The sequence below is a fragment of the Leptonychotes weddellii genome, unplaced genomic scaffold (assembly GCF_054177405.1).
Source record: "Leptonychotes weddellii isolate Sample4059 unplaced genomic scaffold, ASM5417740v2 HiC_scaffold_1199, whole genome shotgun sequence".
Taxonomy (NCBI): Eukaryota; Metazoa; Chordata; class Mammalia; order Carnivora; family Phocidae; genus Leptonychotes; species Leptonychotes weddellii.
Window position 1 is genome coordinate 1 of NW_027698206.1, and position 10,433 is coordinate 10,433.

The 10,433-nt window shown below is 41.7% G+C and overlaps 1 long non-coding RNA gene across 1 annotated transcript; it reads right to left on the reverse strand.

Moving 5' to 3' along the window:
- Positions 1 to 345: 345 nt before the first annotated feature.
- On the reverse strand, positions 346 to 10,171 carry LOC145718196 (uncharacterized). The gene is made up of 2 exons (XR_014141641.1): positions 9,586 to 10,171; positions 346 to 4,908 (listed from the first exon to the last, which is right to left on the reverse strand). It is a non-coding gene; the product is annotated as an uncharacterized LOC145718196 (long non-coding RNA).
- Positions 10,172 to 10,433: the final 262 nt, after the last annotated feature.

The following is a 10,433-nucleotide window of genomic DNA, read 5'->3' on the forward strand; positions in this document are numbered from 1 at the left end:
GAAAGGGCAAAACTATGGGAAACATTTGCCAAAGCTTAAGGGAAGGGAGGAAGAAATGCATAAGCAGAGTACAAAAGTTTTTTAGGGCAGGGAAACTATTCTGTATAATATTATAATGGTGGATACACATTATTATACATATTTCCAATCCAAAGAATGTACAACACCAAGAGTGAACCCTCATATAAACTGTGAACTCTGGGTGATAATGTCGTGTCAATTCTAACAAGGTACCACTCTGGCACAGGGTGTAATACATGTGTAGGGACATGAGGTATATGGAAACTCTTAGTACTTTGTACTCTATTTTGCTGTAAACTTGAATGCTATAAGAAATAAAATTCATTAATTTCTAAAAACCTAATAGGGATACAAAAGGAACACTTTTGGTAACACTAAGGATCCTGAATGCCACTCTTTACTGTGATTCCCACACACCCAGACCCTTGTGCAGAGACCCAGGTCCAGAGGGTCAGTCTGCTTTGGCCCAGGATGCAATGACTGCAGAGCTGTTTCCTAATGTAGAATCAGGCTCTTGTTCTGATTTCCCACTCTAGCACAATTTCAGACTATTTTGCTTGTGTCTAAGTCCATAAAACACAAGCATTAAGATAATGGGACTACGCTAGGAAAATATAACAGATCCTTAAAAATGAGGTAGTCTCTCAGTAATGGTCTTAACAGCATTTTTTTTAATTAAAATTAACTTCAGTGCTCCAAAACATCAGAGTTTATCTGGACTTTACAGCAACTGACTTGCCATCTTCTCTTGCATAGAAAAGGCTCAATAAAAGAACCTGAGGTTATTCAATCGCCATCATCATTGTCATTGTCATCAGCATCATTGTTATTCCTAATATTTTGGAGCACTTATTATATGCCAGGTGCAGTGTCAAGCACTTTGTATGTATTATCTCATTTAACTCTCCTAAAAGCTTTATGATCTAGCTGCTATTATTTTAAGTAACTTGCCTAAAGTCACACCCCTTGTGGGAAAGTAAAGTAGATGAAGCTAGAATCAGAACCCAGTCAACCTAATTCCAAAACCAATATTCTTAACCATGGAATCCTACAGCCTTTAAATAAGTAAGAGATAGTTTATGGTTTACAAACCCAGGCCAGACTGAGAGCCGCAATGTCTGCCTTCCCAGGGCCTGGGGAAGATTCTGCAGACAGCTCATCTGGGACCCTTCAGTATGAGCACCCCTTTACATTGCCATAAAAGTCCTCAAATATTTGGGAACACACAGGTTGAATTGCTGCACATGACCTCGAGCTCATTGATGCCTGTTGGAGGTGAGACCCGTGTGTGTCAGCTCAACAGAGAGAAGATGGAAGACTTACCTGTTTATTTTGATAAATGTAAATGAATTCTATTCCTTGTCAAAATGTTATCAAGACCCCAATGAAATGAGCTCCGCTTTTTTTTTTTTCCTTTTCAGGGTGAAGGGAGTGAAGGGGGAGTGAAATGAATGCTCAAGACAGATTGCTTTGATTTGAAATGAAAACAAACAACTTTAGGGAAAAAAAAGCCTTTCATTATTTTGGAGACCTTGGCATTCTTGCAGATACATTCATGAATTAATCATTAAAATTCTGAAATGTGGAATAAATCATGTGGTTTTCAATGCCAGCCCACAATAAAGGGGGCCTCAAACAGTTATTAAGACACAGCACTCTAAGCTGCTGCAGCCTAGAATGACTTTTCTCCAGGAATAAAGTGGATGAGGTGTGTGTGTGTGTGTGTGTGTGCACACGCATGTGTCAAAGTCAGCCCCGAGGTCCCAGCCTGGAACTGTGTGCAAGCCAGCTCCAACCGTGTGTCACCACATATTAGCACTATTTAATACCTGCTAATGGAATGGCTCTGTCTGCCGTCGACAGCAGGATCAAAAGAGGGCCATGCAGCTTTTAAATTATTAGCACTAATTAGGCAAATCAAAGAGGAGGAGGGCAATGAGACCAGAGAATGCATTAGAAGGAAAGCAAGGGGATCACTACCTACCTCACACTGTCAAGATCCAGCTACCAAACAGCCAATTAGTGCCAAAGACCCTTCCGGAGCGATGAGAGAATGAACGGGCCTGCCCCCGTAGAAGCAGGATGGCTTCATTACAGTGACTCCCTAATTAAAATGTAAAGGTTGCTGATCATTGCATAATTAAATAAGGTGGCAGGCGGTAGGAACCAGCTATCCAGGAGTTTCTAGGACTCATGTTACTAAAGCCACCTCCATGGGCTCGCCTGTGGCCCTCCCACAAGGCAGGTCTGGAGCTGTCCAGAGTTCTGACAAAGATTCTGACTTCTAAAAGCCCGGAGAAGGCAAAAGTATTTCAACCACCCGTTACCCAATTGACCAGTCCTGAGAATCACTGATTTTCTTTGGAACCCATTCTCAAACTAATTAGTCAGGAGAAAGAGGATGGAGCGGTGGAGAGTAGAAAAACCACCAAGCCTAATTAACTCCCAGCCACTGCAATCTAGAGCTCTGAAGCCAAGGTTGTCTCCTGTTGATGTAACCTTTATCCCTCTTCTCTTTCACATGCCAGGAGGAAATTCTGTGTCCTTAAGAGCTTGATTGGGGTCTAATCCCAGGTTTGACAGAGAACCGAAGGTTGCTGAGCACAATACCACATCTATTCATAGTATGTGCCCATGTGAGGGCGTGACAGGGCAATGGACAAGATATACAGTCCCAGACCAGGAAAGAAGCATCATTTAATACCAAGGTTGAGTGTGATGAGGTCCTGGGGAAGTCATGCCAGGAAAGACTTATCGTCTTAGAACTTTTAATCCTGCCCCCTCAGACTTTTTTATTTACTCTTTTCTTCTCTGTATCCTCTCCTATTCCCCTCCCCCTTTATTCTCCTTTCTTCCCTATTTTCTCTCTCATAGCTCTGTTCTCTCTTCTCTTTTTCCTCCAGATCTCTTCCTTCTGTCTTTATGTCTCCCTTCTTCCATGACCTTTCTCCTGCGACGTGTTACCACTATAACCAGAACAAACACAAAGCTTTCATTCACTCACTCCTTGATTTTGATCATAGACTCCTTGGGACTTAGCTCATTTTTATTAGAATGGTCCAAATTATCATTGGCTTTACCAGAAACCTTGAACAAAGTCTGGAATGATGTTTGAGAGGAGATTTGGATCCTCAGGAGTCATGACAGAAAGTAGGTGTATGAGCTAGTGTGGGCCTGGCTAAATGAATAAATAGATTCAATCATGTAATGATTCAGTGCAATAGAATTATATTTATACTAAATAAAAGAAATAAGCACTATATTCTATTTCTGAAAAATAAAACATCACAGTCCATATAACAGCCCAAGGTAGATTCAGGTCAAGGATTGAGCTCTTCTCAGTTATTCAAAGACACAGGTTGAGTGGCCCTGACATTTTCAACAGTGGCTTCTAAGACACCCAAAAAAAGAAACAAGTGGAGACTGTGCATGAGAGATTTGGGGCCAGACATGGAAGTGGCACACACCATTCCCACTCATGCTCCATTGGCTAGAATTCAGTCATATGACCACATGTAACTATAAAGGATGCTGGAAATCCTTAAACCATGTGCCATAAAGAAGAGAAAACTATTGATAGTGTGACCAGTTAGCAATCTCTGCTGAATGACAGATGGGACAGTGGTAAAGATAGAGTCATAGGCAGAGAAGTAAAGACTGAACCCAGAGCCATGTCCACACAACAGCAGACAAGAAGTCTTTCCACAGAACTTGTCCTGGGAAAGAGGGACAAGGTTAAACAGCCAGAGCGCCACTTCTGCCCAACCAAGATGCCCTTAGGGGCATGAGATTCAGTTTTAGAATCAGGCAGACATGGAATTAAATCCAGATCCAACTCCTTCAAGGTATGTGACCTTGAACAAGATATTTCCATAAGCCTCAGTTTTATCACCTATAAAATGAAAGAGAAATAACATTTATTTTTACGGTGTCCCTAAAGATTATACAACATAAAAAATGCAAAATTCTCTGGCATGCAGTAAGTACTCAATTGATGGTAACACTGTCACTCTTACCATGCTCACCACTACTGCCATATTACTGTTCTTACAATTTCTTCTCTCTGTCATGGATGCTCCCTTCTTATTTCCCCACTTAATCCAGTCCCAACTTCTCCATGAAGTCTTTCCCTTCTATGTAGTTTCCAATGACTTGCCTAAAATCCATGCCATCCATTTGAGCACTTTATTAAAGTTTATCAGTATGAATACAAGCTCCATGAGGTCCAGACTATTATTCGTTTATTTGTTGTATCCCAGATCCTAGTACAGTGTCTGGCATATGATAGATCCTTAACTATTATTATTATTAAACAAATAGTCAATGAACATGAGATATACTCATGTCAAAGAGTCTGATGCCTGCTCTTTATTGCCACAGAATCATATTGCTTTGAGGTTATTCTCTAATTTTCCGTGTCAGTTAGTCTTGTCTCCCTGATGAAATTGAATTCACGGTAGCCAGAGTGATCTTTTTAAAATGTAAATTGGATCCTTTCATTCCTCTGCTTGACCCCCTCCAATGACTTCTCGTCACCCTTAGAATAAAACTCAGACTCTTCACTGCAGCCTATAAGACCCTGCAAGACCTGGCCTTGTCATCCTCTCTCTCTCCATTTATTCTACTTTCCTTCCCCTTCACTACCCTTGAGCCTCACAGGCCTTTAATACACCAAGATTGTTCCCACCTCACAGACTTTATACTAATCATCCCCTATTCCTGAGATACTTTCCCCAAGTGTATTCTCACAGCTGGGTCCTCCCATCATTCAGAACTCAGCTTAAACATTACCCTTTCAGAGAGGTCTTCTCTTGACAACACTATATAAATCAATTCTCCTTCCATCAGTCATTCACTGTCTTGAGTTGAATTCTCCAGGAAAGAGACCTGTTGGCAGAAAGTTTACAGGACCAGCATTTTGCAGGGGAGGTGCAGGAGAAGGGAGTGTGAAAGAAACGACAGTGAGCAGAGTGAAGGGTTAAGCTGACATAAATTCACAACAAAAAACTGAATTGATCCCACTGGGAGCCCTGAGTGGAGGTGGCCCTTTAGATCTGCCCTCCTCTGACTCAAGGGGGCTGGGCCTTGTACCCCTACACTGGCCAGTCTCTGGGTGCAGGCTGCTCATGTGAAGGGGACATTGCCTTAGGAAAGGCGACCCTCTCATGGAAGGCAGTTCTCAGAGAGTGATTCAGCTCAGAGCTGTCAGCCAACAACAGTCCCAGTAACGGGGAAAATGAGTGCCAGTATCCTAAAGGGGGATATTTTGCAGGACCATCATGTCATGTGCTATACTCCACCCCTTGTGCTACTGAGATCTACTTCTTTGTTTGCTCCCTTCTGTGAACAACTCTTTGGAGATTCTTGAGCTCTTTTTCTGGGCAAACCCACAAGAAGAAAATTAGTGGAATAATCCAGCCCCCACCACCATGGCTGCCCTCAGGATCTTCCCCCAGTCCTACTCATTCTGGATTCCCCACCCTTTAAAACAAGCATGCTGGTTCATGGCATACCTGGTGAGGGGCCTGAGCTATGTCACCATGGCCTTCTTGGGCCATGACTGCTTCATTTACCCATTTACTAATAAATCAGGCAAGAAAGGCTGCCATAGATCATCTGGGTGACCAATACATTCTTCCCTGCTCCCATTGTGCAGTAGCAGCCTACTTCTTGATGATTATCAGAGGCAATTGCCAGGAGCCTGAAGTGACCAGGTGGTGCCATAGCTTAACGTATATGTGATTCTTGCTATGGCTCCTTGTTGGCAGCACCATCCCCCACACCCTGCCCTGGAACCACAGAGCCCAGAAGTGCTGGATGCTTATCCCTGAAAGGAATGATCTGAGTAGCATGCTACCCAACCTAGTCCACTCTCTGTCCTACAAAACACTGCTTTATTTTCCCATGTGGCACACTTCTTATATTCTGTGATTATCTCATTAGTATTTCTTGTGTTATTTGTTTCTAGTTCCAGAATATAAGGGCTTATTCAATTCCATATCCCAGCGCCTAATACGGTGCCTGCCTGAGAGGAGATGCTCACTCAATATTTGCTGAGTGAATGAATGGTTGAGAGATTGCTCTGAACAACGTAATTGTAGAGTCCTCAAGAACAACCTCTGCTCCCTGCTGTTCTCAGAGCACAGAGCAGTGACTCAGAGAATACTTGATTGACCTGCCTATCCCCTTTCACAGGTCACTTATGACTCTCCAAATGTGAGAGGATTCCCTAACACAATCATGGGCTATTTTTAGTCTGTTTCTTCCTCTCTGGTCTATTATAGTAGTAAGAAGAGGCTGGCTACCTGGGGCTCACAGTAGCTCTAAAGAAAACCAATCTTCCTCTCTCTGGAAAATCCTAGGAGGTGTCCTCTATACCAGGCTCCAGGGCGACAACCATCCAGGCTGTGCTAGCTGAGAGCTGTGTGATTACATTTTTTAGTTTTCTGGCTGGAGGTACCCATGGAAGTGATTATTGAGGTATACACAGGAGCTGGAACCTCTCCTCCCTCCCACAGACACACAAACACAAGTTTCTCCCTCTCCTTCTATGGTTCCATCTTTTCTCATTAGATGACATTCTGGGGCCTTAGAAGATTTCTCTGATGCAGACCCTAAGGGGCCTCTTCCAACTAATTAGATTGTGAGCTGGAAGGCTGACTGTAGACTGTGTTAATAATCTTCTATTCAGGGCTTAACATGCTCATCTAGTTTCACTATTGGAGAGGAAATTCTTTTCTTCTTAGAGAGAGAGCGTGCGCAAGGAAGAGCGCATAAGGAAACAGGTTTTCTCCTTGAGATTCTTCTATAAGCATGAAGGAGAGATGTAATGATGCTCTTTCCACGGAGGTTTTAGAGGGGTTTGCATGTGGCTTGGAAAGATAACTCTAAATCACTGGTTCTAACCTTTCTCAATTATGAGTCACTGCCATGATTCCCTTGAGAGGGAAGGAAGGAGGGAGGATCATCCTTTTTATAGGTGAGAAGTCTTGGAAAGACAAGCTCATGCAATGGATCTGGAATCAAAGTGGTCACACCCCTTACTAGCTGTGTGATCTGTCTGCCAATATATGGAGCAGGGATTTGGAACATCCTGGATTTGAACCCTAGCTCTACTACTTACAGCTCTGTGGCCTTGAACAAGTTCCCTCTTCTATAAACCTCAGTGCTCTCGTCTATAAAATGGGATGATAATAATAGTATCTCACAGTTCTGGAGGCTGGGAAGTCCAAGACAGGTTCCAGCAGGACTTAATTCCTAGTGAGAGCTCTCTTCCTGGCTTGCAGATGACTGCCTTCTTGCTATGTGCTTGCATGGTGAAGAGAGAAGGATCGAGATCTCTGATGTCTCTTCTTATAAGGACATTAACCTGGAAGGATCAAGGACCCACCCTCATGACTTCAGTTATTCTCTGTTGGTCTCAAAGATGGCCATAACATTCATCCTCACAGCAAAACCTTCAGAGGATTTCAAATCAACTCAATCATAACTACCAACTGCTATTCTCAGAGCTCCACATTACTAGTTCTATCCACAAATCCAGGCTCCAGGCTGACAGGTAGGAGGTAATCAGCAGCAGCAATAATAATGATATCCACTACTTATTGATTGCTTGCTATGTACTAAATACACCTTACTACAGTCCCATGTAGTGTAATCTATCATTGTCCCCACTTATAAAGGAGGAAATTGAGGACTGGAGAGCTTAGATTACCTTCCTGATGTCACACAGTGGGTAAGAAAAGGAGCTGGGATTTGGACCTAGTTTCATCTGGCTCCAAGGCTCATTCTGTTAGCCCAAAGTCTTTAAATTGAGGCCACAGGCCTAAAAGGCCACTAGCTATGCTTTGTTTGACCTGGAAAGTGGTTTTCTTTCTTTAATTTTTACTTAATTGGCGGGGCACCTGGGTGGGTCAGGTCTGCCTTCAGCTCAGGTCATGATATCAGGGTCCTGGGATTGAGTCCCACATTGGGCTCCTTTCTCAGCGGAGAGTCTGTTTCTCCCTCTGCCTGCAGCTCCCCCTGATTGTGCTCTCTCACTCTCTCTCTCTGTCAAATAAATAAATAAAATCTTTAAAAAATTTACCTAATTGGCAACATTTTAAAATGGCTATTTCACCAAATAAAATCTGGATTTTTAGCTTCTCTTGAAAATAATCAGATCTGGTACCTCAGAACCCACATTCCAGCATAGACATAGTTGATGGAGCTGAATAGAGGCTGCTCCCTATTAATGGAACATTATTTATCAAAGGGAAACCCAGAAACAACCTAAACATCCATCCATAGTAGATTGGTTAAATAAATTGTGTCATGTCACTCAGCAGGAATACTAGGCAGCCTTTAAAAAGTGAAAAATGACTCATTTGCAATGTTATTCTTTTAGCATTATTTGAAAGACAATACTGAAAAAACATTCAAATGTCCATCAATAGTGACTGGTTAAATAAATTGTGGCATATTTATATTCAGTAATGGATTACTGTAGAGTGGCAAAAAAGAAATGAAAAAGTTCTCTGTATACTTGATATAGAGAGTTCTCCCAGATAGGAACAACATTTATAGTGTGCAACCTTTTGCAGAAAAATAAAAACATATATGCATATCTCCTTATATAATCATAAAGAGATTCTGGTGGAAGACCCAAGAAATGAACGACAGTTACTGGTGAGAGGAATAGTCAGATAGGGTACAGGAATGAAAGAAGGCTCTTCACTGTAAGTCTTTTTGTATTCTTTTTAACCATGTAAATGTATTCCTTGGTAACAAAATTAAATATTTAAAATTTTGAATCATGTTGTAGAAGTATATTTAACTACATGGGGAAATGCTTACAATACATCGTTAAAGGGAAAAGGCAGTTTATGAAGCAGTGTTTGACCTTGAGCAAGTCACATTTCTCTGAACCTCAATCTTCTTACCTATAAAATGACAAAAATGATTACCTGCCTCACAAGGTTGTGGTAAGGATAAGATGAGATCAGAGTAAGAGAAACATAGGTTAATAAAATGCATTGTTAATATTTAATAATTACAGCTACTAATGACCCCATAAAAACAATCGGAGGCTTACATACACTGTTGAACACAATTATCTATAGGTGGTGGGATACAGGTGGTTTTATTTTCTTCTTTGTTCATTTTGAGATTTTGCAATTTTGCCATGAAGAATATACTTTCCTCTTGTAACCATCTCAAAACCAATGGAAATACTATTTATAAAGTGACAGAAAACAACATTTAAAGTATCTTTCGGGGCACCTGGGTGGCTCAGTCGGTTAAGCGGCTGCCTTCGGCTCAGGTCATGATCCCAGAGTCCTGGGATCAAGCCCCACATGGGGCTCCCTGCTCATCGGAGAGCCTGCTTCTCCCTCTCCCTCTGCCTGCCACTCTGCCTACTTGTGCTCTCTCTCTATCTCTCTGTCAAATAAATAAATAAAATCTTTAAAAAAAATAATAAAAAATAAAGTATCTTTCAAAGCCCTCCCCATCTCTGTCCCAACTTTACCAGCAGGTGCCAAAAGGTCTGTGCATGCAGATCAGCAGAGTATAGATGACACGTACCTGGGAAATCACTGAGCTGTGGGGTCACAGGCCATCAAAAGGAGCATCTAGAAGGTTCATCTGGTAGGAACACCCAGAGCTGAGGATGCACACCCCTCCAGGTGGGGATGCTGCACTGGCTCAGACTCCACTGAGTTACTCCTCAGGATACACCTTCAGACCCCAAACATACAACAATCATAATCACAGACCCTTAACCAAGACCTGAATGCTGACCAGGTGCTACTCTAAGGCTTTAGGTGCATTAATGCAGTTAATCTTCATAACAGCGCTGAGATATTTCCCCTTCTACAGATTAAGAAACTGAAGTACAGAGTAGCTAACTAACTTGCCCAAGACTGAACAGCAAGTAAGGAACAGAGCTGGGATTTGAACTCCATTAATCTAATTCTAGAGCATGAGTTCATAATCTCTATATTTTGTTTTGAACAATGTTCATTGGTGGTCAGGTTTTATGATGAATATGATTTTGGTTTTGGTAAGAATCAAACATCACTGAAAAGGTAGTTAATAGATGATAGATGATAGATAAATAGATAGATAGATAGATATAGATAGATGATAGATAGATAGATAGATAGATAGATAGATAGATAGATAGGTGATAGATAGATAGATGATAGATAGACAGACATCAATCTGGTGAACAAAGCAAGGTATAAATCCAGATATCATAATTGTGGTTAAATCCAAGTGCCATAGAATGTATGGAAACTGGTTGCTTTGTGAGTGTCATCAACTGGGAATATGAAAGCAGTTTGAATTTCAGGACTGGAATCAGACATTTCCATCAGAGCCCCTCTCAAAATGCTGCCAAATACTTATCCCATCCAGTGGCCAGATGCTCT